At 34.1% G+C, this 15,047-nt stretch overlaps 1 pseudogene; it reads right to left on the bottom strand.

Annotated features, from left to right (window-relative positions):
• Nucleotides 1-7,641: 7,641 nt before the first annotated feature.
• Nucleotides 7,642-8,603, bottom strand: LOC109701939 (olfactory receptor 5K3-like; annotated as a pseudogene).
• Nucleotides 8,604-15,047: the final 6,444 nt, after the last annotated feature.

Raw genomic sequence — 15,047 nt, 5'->3', positions numbered from 1 at the left:
AGGGCAGGAGGTGGATCCCAGAGTTGATCTCTGGGACAGAGGGCAGCATTCAAAGTGAATTGCCCCACCTTGGTCAGGGAGAAGCTGACCAAACAAAGCTGCAGCTGACAGCTGCCAACTGCTGAAAACAGCTCTGACCACTCTGCATGAGCTGGCAGTCTTACCTCACTTGACAATCCTAACTAACCTTGAAGACAGAAGGTCCAAATACCATTGAGAAGCCAGTTAGTTGGCAAAACCACATCAGAGCTTCTACTTGAACACCAATACCAGGATTGAACACCTAAGGAATAACTCCAGAACTTTTATTAATAGACTGAACTACTGAACCATGTTCCTGAAACTGGTGTTTTTTTTTTTAAATCGTGTTTTTTTTTCCTTTCTTTTTCTTTTTTATTCCTGTATTATTAACTCCATCATCACTATTCTCTTATCCTATTCTCATCTTCTTCACTCTCCCTCCTTCTATACTACCATTGTTTTCCCTTCCAACTACTCTTTCTGTCCCTTCCTTCCACTCTTTCCCCTGTCTTCACCTCCCCTTCTCACCCTCCTCCAACCTATCACCACAGTACCCCTCCCTCCTGCACACTGCCCACTGACTAGCCTACTCTACCAGCCCCAGTCTACTTCAATCCCTGACACAAACACCCTCCAGTATACAGAAATACACCCAAACACACACAAGGGCCACAAAAAACAGCAACCCCCATAACTCTTAATCCATTCACTCACTCCTTTTCCCGCCCAACCTTTTTTAGTGCCACCTTTACCAATTCCCCATAATCTGAAACTAGCCTAATAACCATTATTCCCCCCCAACTCTGACTATTTATAGATATTATCATCAATGGGTTTTCTATAGAATACATTAACAGCTGGTCTGGCATTGAAACTGTGAACTTGTTAATGGTAAATTACACCCTCCCAGAAAAAGATCAGATAGAGCACATCAGCCTAGCTAACAATGAAATCAGCCAGCTCACACAAATAAAATCAGGGAAAGAAATTAGGCAATAAAATCCACCAAATACCCTACCAAAAATATAATGGCACAACACCAAATGGAATGATGGAAAGAGGAAGAAGGGGTGGAAACCATTCTCCTTAAAAAAAATAATTCAATACAGGATTCAGTGTGAAATGAACAAAGTGGAAACCTAGTTCCTGAACTCAACAAAAGAACAATAAATGTAATGAAAGAACTCAGCAATGCTCCTCCTCACCACCAAAACACCTCAAAGAAGAAATCTGGTAAGAAGTCTTTGAGAAATTCATGAAGAAGATATTATACATGGTCTTGAGTATATCTTGTTCATATACTCAAGATACTTCAAGACACCAAAAACAAAGAACATGAGATGACACAGAAACAAAGGAACTCAGAGAGGACCTCAACAAACATCAAAGTGAAACAAAGGATACTTTAAAAAGAGAGATACATGAAATGAAGAGGACAACAAAAATAAAAGAAGAAATGAACAACAATTTGGAAAACATCAGAAGATGGAATCAAATGGAAATCTTGGAAATAAAAAGTCCCTACAGTCAAACAAAAAAACAGTGGAAAGCCCCTCATCAGAATAGAACAAGTGGAAGATTGAATCTCAGAGTTCAAAGATAAAATAGAAATTAAAGAAAAAAGCAGAAGAAATCCTAGTCAAACAACTCAAGAGCTGTGAAAGGAATATGTAAGAACTTAGCGACTCCATCAAAAGACCGAACCTGAGAATCATGGGCATTGAAGAAGGAAAAGAGGTCCAAACCAAGTGAATATGCAAAATGTTCAATAAAATAATTACAGAAAATTTCCCAAATCTTGAGAAAGTTTTGCCCATTCAGATACAAGAAGCCTTCGGGACACCAAACAGACTTGACCAAAATAGAACCTCCCCATGGCATATTATCATTAAAACAATAAGTACAGAAGGCTGTAAGAGAAAAAACAAATAACATCTTAAGGTAAACCCATCAAAAGAACAGCAGATTTCTCAGTGAAAACCTTAAAAGCCAGAAGGGCATGGAGCGAGGTATTTCAGTCACTGAATGAAAATAACTCAACACTAGAATACTCTATCCAGTAAAACTATCATTAAAAATTGACAGAGCAATAAAAATCTTCCATGATAAATGGAAATTAAAACAGTACATGAACATCAAGCCACCACTACAGAAGTTTCTACAAAGAATTCTGCACACAGAAGATGAAAGCAAACAAAACCACGAGAGGATGGGAAGCATCAAACCACAGGAAAAGACAAGTAATCAGAAGTAGCATTGATTCAACTGCACACAATCAAACTTTATTTACCTCTAGGATTTCTGTTTGGTTTTTTTTTTCATCATTTCTGCCATTTGGTCTATTTCTCATTCACATAACATTTCTCTCATTTTCAATCATCTTTCCTATTCTATTTCAGTCATCTTTCCTATATTTCAATCCTATTCTTTATATCTCATTGAATTTTATTAAAGTCATTGTTTTGAATTTGTTTTTAGGTAATTCATTGATGTCCTATTCTTTGGAATAGAGAGGTCTATTCCTGTCATTATATTACCTTCTTTTCTAAAGCTCTTCATTTCTCTTTAATTATATTTAAAAATATTGAAGATCAGTGCTTTTATTTCTTTCAGTATTTAGAGTTGAATCTTGCTATACTACCCAGTCTAGACTCAAAATCCTCAGTTAAAATGATTCCATGACCCCAGCTTCCCAAGTAGCTGGATGTACAGGTTTGTGTTATTAAACCTCAATGTATATTAATTTTATAAGATGTTTTTTGAAGTAAATGGCTCATGGAGGTGTGTTGCAGAATGCTAGTTGGGTAGGCTATGTTGGCTTTTGGTCCACATGTGTGTGGTAATACTGTTTCTGTGTATCTTTTTCAGCTATAATCCATATCATTCATGTCTGCAAGTGTTTCAGTTGTCTTAGTTAGAGTAATTAATGGAATTACTCTGCAATCTGAGATGCAAGTCTTTAATGTCTAGTAGGTTCACCAGTGTCTCTGGGTGATATATCCATGACAACAGTTGCAGAAAAATCTCTGGTTTGTGAGAGGTCACTTGAGTGTGCTCAGGCAGTCAAGACAAGGTAGCATGGCATTGGAGATGTGGCACTTGTCAGTTTCTGAGAGCATCAGGGATACTGTTCTTCTTTGTATAACCCAGGCAGGTGCATTACAGTGTGCCAAATAGTAAGGGAGATTCAGCAGTAATTGTCTAGAGCTGCAGAGAGGTGATGATTTACCCATTGGCCAAGAAAGGAAGTCTGTCTATTCTCAAGGATTCTGTGGTCCCTTTTTCTGGTCTAGAGGACCAGTCTCTTAAGGGAAAACTTTTAACCTACTTCTTAGGGACATTATAGATTAGGAAGATCCAGCAATTTCTTCACTGGGTTGAATGGCTAGGAATGATTAGCCATTTGGGATGACCTTCTGGTAGGATCCCAGAAAGAGAGTTGTCTACATAGAATTATGCAGCCACATTCTGGATTGGGGGCATATCATTTAGGCTGGGATTTTTCAGAGCAGTGCAATAGCATACATTCCTAAGTGGCCTAAGTATCTCCACACCTTGACTCAACTGGGCTTAAATTTTCTCCAGTTTTCAATATTTCAGCTATCCATTACTTATGTACAATATTAGGAGATCTCCTGATTACTGTTTCCCCTTCATGGGACATCATTCATCATTAAGGTTGATCTTGACAGGAGAGATGTAATGTAAAAGATGTAGCATTATTGCATATCCCCCAGTGGACTTTGCCACCCTGATTTCATGCTGATGAAATAGCAAATTGTTTTTCCTTGTTTTGGCCCTTTTTTGTGGAAGGAAATATTACAGGTTTTATCAAAAATTTTTCCTTGCTGTGACAAATTCCAGACATAAATCTTTCTGACCAGGAAAGATCTACTTTGGCTTATAGTTTCAAAGGTTAAATCCATACTCTGCTAGCTCCACTGCTTTTAGACACAGAGAAATTAAAAACACCATGACAGCTGGGATGGGAAAGAAAAGTTGCTCACCTCATTATAGCCATGAAGCAGAGACAGACAAAAACAATGACAAGGTGAACACTTTAAGGACACACCTCCAGTGACGTATCACTTCCAACTATGTCCCATCTCCTAGTATCTACCAACTCCGGAGAATGCCTTCAAATTATGAGTCAATTAATGGATAGCCCATTTATTTGGTCTGATGCCTTATAATCTCCTCACTCTCTAAAATCTCCACCTCTGATTACTGAGCACTGCTTTGTCCAAGGCCAAGCCTCAATACATGAGCCTCTGTGGGACATTTCATACCAAAGCACAACAAGGCACTTCTAGTCATTCATCTTATTATTATACTAAATATTGTGAAATGTTCCTAAGTATCTAACAGCTTAGCCCGAATTTATACAAAGATATTCTGTCAAAATAGCAGAAAATACAAGTTTTTTGTGGGTCCCTGGTCAGAAAACAACTCTTCATCATATCTAAGCACTGCTAACTAGAAGTTTTATTTTGATGAAATATGCCTCAGCAAAACTATGGAAATAGAGATATGAAATTGATAGGAAGACAAGTAAAATTAATGTCAAGTTTGTGAAATTTACCAACAGGAGAAACCTAATTTAGCACCTAAGGTTTTGGAGCAAGGCTTTACTCCTTGCACTAGAGTATTTAATGTATTAAAAAGTAACTGCAAGCTATACTCTGACCCTGCCTGACACAGAGATTCCGACTATAGGAATTCAAATGTCCATGAAGCAATAACTTCCCTTTATGACCTGAAAATTGTCATAACAACAAATGACAAGATTGAGCCATCTCAGGAACAATCCATTAGAAGGTGACAATGATGCAATTCATGATCAGACATGAGCAGGATTAGAGAACAAAATAAGCTGTCCTTGAGGGTGACCCTGACCCAGACCTCATGAAATCCACTATCATTGAATGGAAATCTCTTCTTCAGCTCACATATCCAATCTCTGAAGGCAATGGGTGATACTTCAGTTTGTTAAGATATGGTAAGCAAATTGTAACGCTGAAAAGTTTCTCACAGCTCCACAAAATGTTGTGTTTTACGCACACACACACACACACACACACACACACATAGATACTCATATATGGAGAAATACTCCCTTAGGTATGCAGAATGATAATGCTTTTCCATTCTGAAAAGTAGAAGGAGTCCAAGGCAAGAAAATTCACATTTATTAAACAGGTGAATGACTTTTATTTTCCTGTATGGAGAAAATTTTAAATACTATGGATGAGAAAATCTTTGGAAGAGGCTTTTGTGTGGATGTTTTGGAGTGGATGTGAAGTATTGAGATATTAAAAATATTCTATATACAAATGCTTACTAGAGTACCTAGCATGAAAAAGTTGCTAAATAATCAAATTGTTAGAAACTGAAAGAGCTGAGATCAAACAATATTTTCTCTCCCTAATATTGGCAAAATGAGTCCAGTAACAAAATCGCCACAGTAGTACATGGAGGAATGTATGTATTTATCACCACAGGTTCCAACTTTTCAAAGATGATATAGATATTATCCTTCCCAGGTATCCAGTTTTCTACCAATAAGTATATGTCTGGAGTGTCAAGAATGACAGTGACCCTCAAGGAGATCAGTCAACAATTAAAAGTAATTTGTTTTCTAAAATTACCTTTTTTGTGCTTAAGGAAGCAAAAGTTCATCATAATGAGAACATAAAGTAATCAATACCTCATAATGGACTATTTTTTTCTATTTCAAAAATTCTGCAACATCCTCTATTGCTGACATAATAAGGCATAATATATTGGTCCACAGCACTTAATTACAGCAAACAGGTGTAATACTGGGTAATGACTGATTCACTGATTCTTTCATTTTTTAATTTTTTAGAACCTGTTGCTTTAGTTGAGGATAAAATGGCCTTATCAATGGACAATTATCCTTGCATGGTTATATCATGAATAGTTATATTCTGTGTTCCATTTGGGGTATGTGCACTCTGTCTTCTCACACTTATAATGTGTAGGTGTTTAGAGGTCTTGGTTCCTAAAAATAAATGATCTAACCAAGGCATTCTGCAAAATTCTCATTAATTTGAAATCTGTATTACCTGCTCACTCACTTTCGGCTCCTATTGCCAAAAGAACACCAGACTAGAAGTAGTAGCTTAGTAAAGCTTCTGACCTTGACAATCTATCCTAGATGGACTTCTCTCATACAATGGGGACAAGAAAATTATTTTTTCTATCATGGTACACATAGACATCACCTGACACTACCTTCTTGAATTTGACAGATGCAAAAATCATGGCTGAAAATTCACATGATAAAATGGTCAGATTCCTTATGAATACTTCTTCTGCATCATTCCACTATGTTAGTCAACTAATATATTTCCAGAAGATATTTTTGGCAAATATAAAGGGAAGGTACTGTGGCAGGAGATTCCAGTTACAGTGGCTTTGAGATCAGCTCAGCAGTGACAAATGTAGGTTGTCCCATTGCACTTCATCTTGCAAGGTTCTTGCAGAAAAGATTCTACAGTCTGTGATTGTTTATTTCCAAAGCTTATAATTTTCAAAGGTCACAACATTAAGACCAAAATGGCAATCATTCTGCTGCTCACATCTGAGTTATCACCTTATTTCTCAAGCTGTTAGAGTACTGGCAGGTGACAAGTATCAATTAATCCCTGCTTAAGAAATGATGTGAATTGAATGGAACCGTCTTATTGTACTTATATCCCCTCTTTGGCAGCCTACACCCAGTAACTATTCCTTCTTAAGACAAAACTCTGAAAGTATATTCCAAAGCCTTACTTACTAACAGGAATGGGTAAATTCTTTCTTGCAACTACTTATGTAAGTTTTTGCCTTTTGTTAACACCACGAACATATCAGTACTTTTGATTGGAATCAGAGCAGATTTTTGTTACGCCTAATGAACAAGAAAGAAGTAATGATACCAGCAAGAAAAAAAACACAAATGTGTTTTCATTGGGATATTCAGTAATTACAGTGTGATATATGATAGGTGGAAAAACAAACTACATAAAAAAATTAAAACTCATAAGGATTTCATTATGAAGAACGTCATGTTAAGCTAAATATTGAAACTATAAAATACTCAAACTTCATTTCAAGAGAATTTGAGTTACATGACTAACAATAAATATAAATATAATCTTAGGGATTTATATATTTGATGAATACCTATTCAAACATAATTTCATGAAAGAACTGAAGTCAAACCAAAAATCAACTTTATACATGCCATTTGCTTCAGAAAGAATTAGTATTTGAGAATTTGAAATCAGCCTGAGATTTTACAATTGTACTGTGAGACCTAGAAATGTGTGTCTATGATATTATATGAATGACACCATAATGCACAATGACTTCAATCCTAGCCTTTGTTGGATTTGAAACTTGTGACTCACTAGCCCCTTAGTCATACACAATTCTTCATTCCTGATGGATCCCAGCATGTTGGATTTTGAAGTACATTGTAGAATATTCTTCTTTCAAAATAAATTTGGTTAAAATAATACCATATTCAATAATTTAATATTTTATTATCATGTGGCATTTCCCACATTCTCCATACCTATATATTTAGAAAATGATAGTAGGAAGCTCAAATCATTTTTCCAAGGAAAGTGATACTTGTTTTAAAAGGTTACAAAAATATCTCTTCCTCATTAATCTTTTCAAAACATTCATTATTTCCTTATTTCTTAGGCTATAAATAAAATGATTTAATAATGGCATTATTACAGTATAAAATAGCAACAGGTATATCACTGTCTCCTTCATTCTTTGAACTTGGTTGAACATACATGGAAAGAAGAGATTCATAGACTATTGACACAGAGAGAAAATGGGATGCACAATTAGTTTAGGCTTTGCCTCTTCCCTCTTTGTATTTCATTGTGAATATAGTGAAAAAGTTATAGAAATATGATATTATGGCAACAGAAATTGTAAAGATTAAAACTGACCCTGCCATGATAAATACTATCAGTTCATTAATATAAGGATCAACACAAGAGAGTCTATATAATGGAAGAACATCACAAAAAAAGTGATTGATTTGATGAGAGCCACAGAAGGTTAACCTAAACAATAACCCAATTTCAACAAAAGGATGCAGGTTTCTAGCTGTGTAGGCCCTTTGGTCACCTGAATGCAGAGTTTCTTGGACATCATGGTGTGGTACTGCAGTGGGCTGCATATGGCCACATAGCGGTCATAGGCCATTGCTGCGAGAAGAAAGCCGTCAGTAGTTTGAACAACACAGAGAAAATAAAAATATGCATACAGTCATACAGGCAATCCTTCCAACCTCAGAAAAGAGGCTCTGCAGCAAATTGTGAGTGATAGCACAGGAGCAGCAGGCATCCTCAAAGCCAGGTTTCCCAGAAAGATGTACATTAGTGTGTGAAGATGACCTTCTATGTAAATCAAGTCTACCAAATTGAGATTCCCACCATGGTGATCAGATGGATGGCAGAGAAGATCACAAACAGGGTCTTCAGTTATGGATGATCTGTAAATCCTATGAGGAAAAATTCAGATGTCAAGTAGTAGTTGTACTCAGTCATTCTTACTTATCTGTTGAGATAAGAATGAGGAAGATACAAAATTGCAGTTAAGAGCATATTATTTTCCTTCATTATTTCTTGTTATAACATGTAGGTGAGTCTCCCACACTTCTTGGGGGAGTTTGTGTTCTTAAATAGTCAGAGCTTCTAACCTTAACCTGTTACTCTAAGAATTCACAAGGATGTTTTGATAGTATCTAGGAAGATACTTAAAGTGGAAAAGGGTAAATTTACATATTCATACAATAACATATAAAAATTTGGGGTATCCATATATGGTTCATTTTCCCCAAGTAATTTCAGTGTCTTTTCTTTCTAATATTCCTAAAAGTATTCAAATTAGTCATTTCCTCAGGGTTTTTTTTTTTCCTACTGGAGAAAAGTTTTTATGTATTCTCCTTGAAATTAAATATTTTAATAAAGCATAGTACAAATAGCTTATATTTATATCTTAGAAATTGTCCAACCATAACTAAGGAATGTGTGGGGTCCACTCATCTTTAATGAAAATCATCTACATAAGATAATAAAATACGTAAACACAGATTGTCAGTTCTCTTATCTCATTTCCCTCTGTTACACCCATTTTTACAAATACTAATCTGCCATAATGTCCATTGTTAAAAATATCTAAATTATCCCTCTTTTTCTCGTGTGTTTTTTGTATACAGTACTCCTCAATAAAGTTTTATGTGACTGTTCCAGACCTGATCTCATTTCATGAGTTGTGGTGGAGCATGTCTTCTGTACCCAGGACCATCTCCAATTTCCTCTGTAGACTTTTCATTATTTACCTTATCACATATGTCTAAACTGTTCCCTTACTATATTGCTTACATTTGAGTTTAGTTGTTACATACTTTCATGAAAGGAGGTGTAAAATACTGTGTATAAACCATGGGTTTAGCTCAGTGGTATAACACTTCAGTAACATGCACTAGGACTCGGGTTCAATCTGTAGCAACATACATTCATAGGCACACAGAAAAATAATGACAATAATAAAAATTGATAATAATATGCTTTGGGAAGAAGAAAGAATTGATTCTGATAGTAGATCAATTCTATTGACCTGGTATGGGTGACCGTGTTTTCTATATTCCAGTAATGATCCATAGCCATCTCTTTGTAACTGCATAGTGAGTCCATTAACTTTGGAAAAGAGGCCATGAGAAATTTTTCAAATAATCATCTTCAACTATTTAGTTTTCTTTTAACATATAAATTTATTCTTTTCTAATATTTTTATTTCTTAATAAAATTATATGATTCTTTGGAGTTTGCCATATTAGTAAGCTAAGAAAAGGAGGCTGACCATTATGCTTAGTTTTTAACACTTATGCTATAGAAAAACATTTAAATCCTAAAAATAATTTTAAGTTCCCATTTTTTGCTTTAAAATTTTGTTTCCTTTTCTTACACAAGTGATTAATTTGGAAATAATGACAGAGAATTCTAATCACATTTACTGTATGGGCAAATGGGTTTGTTTTTCCATAACACCTCAGAATCTAACTTATTTGCTCTAACATATTAATTGTAAGTGATACAGAAAATCAATGAAGTTAGAAACTGTTTTCAGTGTTTATGCCTGTAGTATATAACAGAATATTTTTGTTATTATACTTATATATTTTGAAGTTTTATATTTTATCAGAAAATCAAATAATTACATCATTACATCTCATCCTATGCACATGCCACACAATCTTGTGAAGATTTAAAAAGAGAAGAAAAATTTAGGAGCAATGAAAATCATAAATAACTCATGAAAATAATATGGTTATTAAATTATAATACAAGACTACTTCTCTTACCTAGATTTCACTAAACAGAAATTTTTGAAGGTACATTGTTTGTTTGAGAGTGAAGTTCTCAGAATTTTAAAATATTCGTGTATCTCACTAAAGTATTTGAAAGATCTCAGAGACTAACTATAGGTCAGTATTAGTAATTATGTCCATTACACTGCAAAATTAAAGTGTTCAAACAAATACTAAAGCAAATTCCCTGCATTGACATCAATGTATTTCTGTGGAGACATTCAGTCCTAAAAAATACAAACCTCTTGAAATTTTATTAGAGATCCCCTGTGAGACAATGAGGTAAAGCCAATGACTGTCATTCTGTCTGTTTCAAGATCATTTTGCTGTTTTTTTGTGTTAACTTTGTAATTTTCACTACTACCTTCATCGTTCTGTGCACAAAAGGTAAAATAGGCAGAAAATTGTCTCGGAGTAGTTTTATCCCTTACTGAATGACGTAGAGCTAATATAGTCTATGAAAAATAATTAGTATTTGTAGAAGAAACTAGAAGATGTGGTGTGTTCAGACAACTTTGCTAACTTTTCTGCTATGTGAATTGATAGTACATTCACGTTGTACAACACATTCAGTGGAAATTTGATATTACTTGTCCTATATTCCCATATGTAAATTACTTAGATCCTTCTCCCATGTTTTCTGCTCTTATAGCTGTGTTTTGCCTTGTTTATCTTCTTGAGTTTTTTTCTTCATTCCATTGACCAATCTTCCCTAAAGTATGCAATTAATTGTGAGTATATCTGTAGTCAGTCATCCCTTCCTCTCCTTGCAATTAGCAAACTGTCTTAGAGTGAAGATGTTTTTGATATGCCTAATCCATATTCCCAACTAAGTAAATACTGTCTAAAAATTTGTCAAAGAATATTACTGTGCTCAACTTTTCATAACAGTACCTCTTTACTTTTCAGTCATGATCCACTTCCCTTATTCTGCCATTCCAGGTACTTCAAATTTGTCTACATCTTGTCACCTTGCTTTCTCCTTAGCACCTCAGAGAACATGGCCAATAAATAGCTTCAGTGACCCTCATGTTCTTGCTCCAATAAATTGATAGCAACATTTCCCTCAACTGCAATAACTTCTTCCACTTTTTCCATCTCCTCACTGATCATCTTTGCACCTTAGTCAGGTCATACTTGTTTGTACCTCAATTATGTAATCTGTTTTAAATAGCTTCAGCTCAGGACTTTTTAACGGTAAATTTGGCGAAATACTCAATACATATTCACTGAGCAGGGAAATACAATGGGCAGAGGGCACACTGGTGTGAGCAGGGTGGGAATAAGAATTTCTTAGAGAATAGAAATGGCTCCTGAGAAGGAATTCAATCTAGTCAGAAAGACATACAAATTGCTGACTAGAGTAAAATACAGACTATGATACACAGAGGGGTTAAATACAGACATAGAGAACTAAAACCTGGAAGAATATGGAATGATTTACAGACAGATGTTCATTTCAGATGATACTTGCAGGACTGATGGAATTATATCTGCTAAGATCATGAGAAAAGTGGTGAGGGAACTTTATGAGAAAAGTCTGAAAATTTGGAAAAGAAAGGCATAATACAAAATTGGACAGTAAGGACAGGTTGATTGAAACTTACATCATATATGATTTAAGGATACACTTACAATTGAAATAAGGGAAATGGAGAAGTAGGTTGAGAACATTTCTGTTTGTTGCCTCCTATTAATGATTTCTGCTCCCTCTATTTCAATGAAACTTATCTCTTGACAGGTCATAGCCAATATGGTGTGTCATTTCAAAAAATCTAACTTCAAAACACTGAAGTGTTAGGTAACACTGAAAGTATCCTAGTCTCCTGCCTCTGTGATAATGCTCACAGATCCTATCTTCTTAACAATTTCATCTCTGTCTTTGGTACTAAGTCCTGTTTCTTTCTACTTTATGACAGTTGTGTTTCCCTGAGAGCCATCTTTGTTCTCCACCTTTTTCCATTTACATTATATATTCATCTAACCTATTTTTGAGGTTCAACTGTGATCTATTTGCTTCTTGCTTCAGTAGATGTGCCATTGTAACTTTTTTGTTTGTACTTCATATAATTGAAGTCATTTGGAAAATATTTGATGCACATTCTCATACAAATTACATGGGCAATACAGTGTACTAAGATTCTATGTATATTATTACACACAAATCTACAAGTGAAAAAGTATAACATTGAATTAAATAAATGATATAAAAGTTTCATTTTATTGATGATACAAAAACATTGCTCAATAATTGTATATGGTACTAATATTAATTGATATAGTAGCAATGCAAAATCCAGAAAGAAATGATAACTATGGCCTATTATTTCTGAAATAATAGTTTGACAGAATGATACGTCAATTCAAGTTTATGTTCATACATTTTTTCCAAATTTTCTGATTTAAAAATTATTTTTAAACATCATGTTGCAACTGTAGCAAATGCAAGGATGTGATACATGCATACCAAATTTACTCATCAAATCAGAGAACAAATACCAATTCCTTCTTAAATTTTGTCATTTTTTCTTGTGTGGAGCCTATGCACTTCCCTTTCCTTGTTGTATAGAAAATATGTCATGATTTGTAAAAGATATACAATCTTTAGCAGGTTTGGCACCACTATTTCTCCTAGAATTTATTCACCCTGTCTACTATAATCTGGAACTTCTTTCCCAACTTTTACATATCATTTCTACCCTTTTCTTCCTGGACACTAGTCATCACTAATCCATTCTATTCTTCACTGAGATCAACTATTTCTTAGATTCCACTTTGGGTATGAATGAGAACACACATTTGTCATTCTGTGCCTGACACTTAACATAAAGCCCTTCATATCTATCTATTTTGCTGCATTTTCCTGATAATTAGTGGTGTTTAACTTTTTCATATTCTGGACAACGTGTATGTATTCAATTGAGAAATATGTATTCAAATGATTTATCCATTTTAAAATTACATGAGGTATAACTTCCAGCATTAGTTTTGATAGTTCCTTGTGTGTTATAGATATCAGTCTCATTTCACATGAATGTTTTACAATATTTAATCCTGCTCTATCACTGCTGTCTCTTGTTTCCATTTCTATGCAGAAGCTTCTTAGTTTGATATTATCTAATTTATCTATCTTTACTTTTGTTGCTTATTCTTTTGGAGTTTTAATTAAAAGAATATTTCCTACACTAATGCCTTAGACTGTTTCATCTGTGTTTTCTTCTAGTAGGTTTTAATTTTTGGTTATAATAAAAAAGAAGGCTACAATAATGTTTTCAAGAATATGAAAGGAACTGGATATCATCATGTTAAGTGAAATATGGCAGCCCCAAAAGACAAGCATTGCATGTTTTTTGTCATATGTGGAATTTAGAAAGAAAAATGTACATGAAAATAAACATATGATTATTAGGGATGTGGAGACATGAGAATGAGATGGGAAGGGGATATGAAAGGGAAATAGAGTAGGTGAATATGTTCAAAGTACATTGTATGCATGTTTAAAAGTGTTGTATTAAACCCTCTTACCTTATTCAAATAGTACACACTAATAACAAGTTTCTGGTTTTACATTAATAACATTAATGCCATTGATCTATTTTGAGTTGATGTCATTATAGGGTGAGAGATGACTGCCTCCTTTAATTCTGCACATGGAGATCCAGTTTCCAAATTAATTGAAGGTAAAATCTTTTCTCTAATGTATGTTCTTGTTTCTACTGTCAAAGTTCTGTTTGCTGTAGATAAATGAACTAAACCCAAGGTTCATATTTCTGTTCCATTGGTCTATATGCCTATCTCATTCAAGTGTCATCATGTTCATTTTCTTTTGGTTACTATAGCTTTGTAGTATGTTTTGAGATCAGGTATTGTGATTCCTCTACCTTTGATAATTTTTGGTCAATATTATTTTGTCTACTTCAGGTCTTGTGTGGTTTGATATAAATTTTAGGATTTTATTTTCTATTTTATGTAGAATGTCATATGCATTTTTATGGGAATTACATTAAATCTCAATACTGCTTTGGATGATATACACATTTCAATAATATTAATTTTTCCAACACATGAACATTGAATAAAGTTCCATTATTTTTGTTTTCTTCAATTATTTTCATCACTGTTTTATGATTTTTCAACATAGAGATGTTTCACTTTCTAGGTTAAATTTTAAATTTATTCCTAATTGTTCAATTTTTGGTAGCTATTGTGAATTTATTTATTTTTTTCTCAGCAAGTCTATTTTTGGTGAATAAAACTACTATTTATTTTTGTATGCTGATTTTATATCCTAAAATAATACTGAATTCTTTAATCAATTTCAAATAGATTTAGGATTCTGTATGCATAATCATATCATCTGCAAATAAATTTAAAATGTTATCCTCTATGCCTCTCTGCACAAACTTTCTTTTTCTTGCCTAATTAGTCTAAGACATCCAGTACTTTCTTGGTTAATAGTCATGATAGTGGACATCCTTGTCTTGTTCTAGTTCTTTAATATTTTCAGTTTTTCTGCAGTAAGTATGAAGGTGACTATATGTTTATTATACATATTCTTTTTTCTATTGAGCTATGCTTCTTCTATACTAATTTTGAGAGTTTTTATCATATAGGAATGTTG

The sequence above is a fragment of the Castor canadensis genome, chromosome 5 (genome assembly GCF_047511655.1).
Source record: "Castor canadensis chromosome 5, mCasCan1.hap1v2, whole genome shotgun sequence".
NCBI classification, from domain to species: domain Eukaryota; kingdom Metazoa; phylum Chordata; class Mammalia; order Rodentia; family Castoridae; genus Castor; species Castor canadensis.
This window is presented reverse-complemented; position numbering and strand designations above follow the sequence as displayed.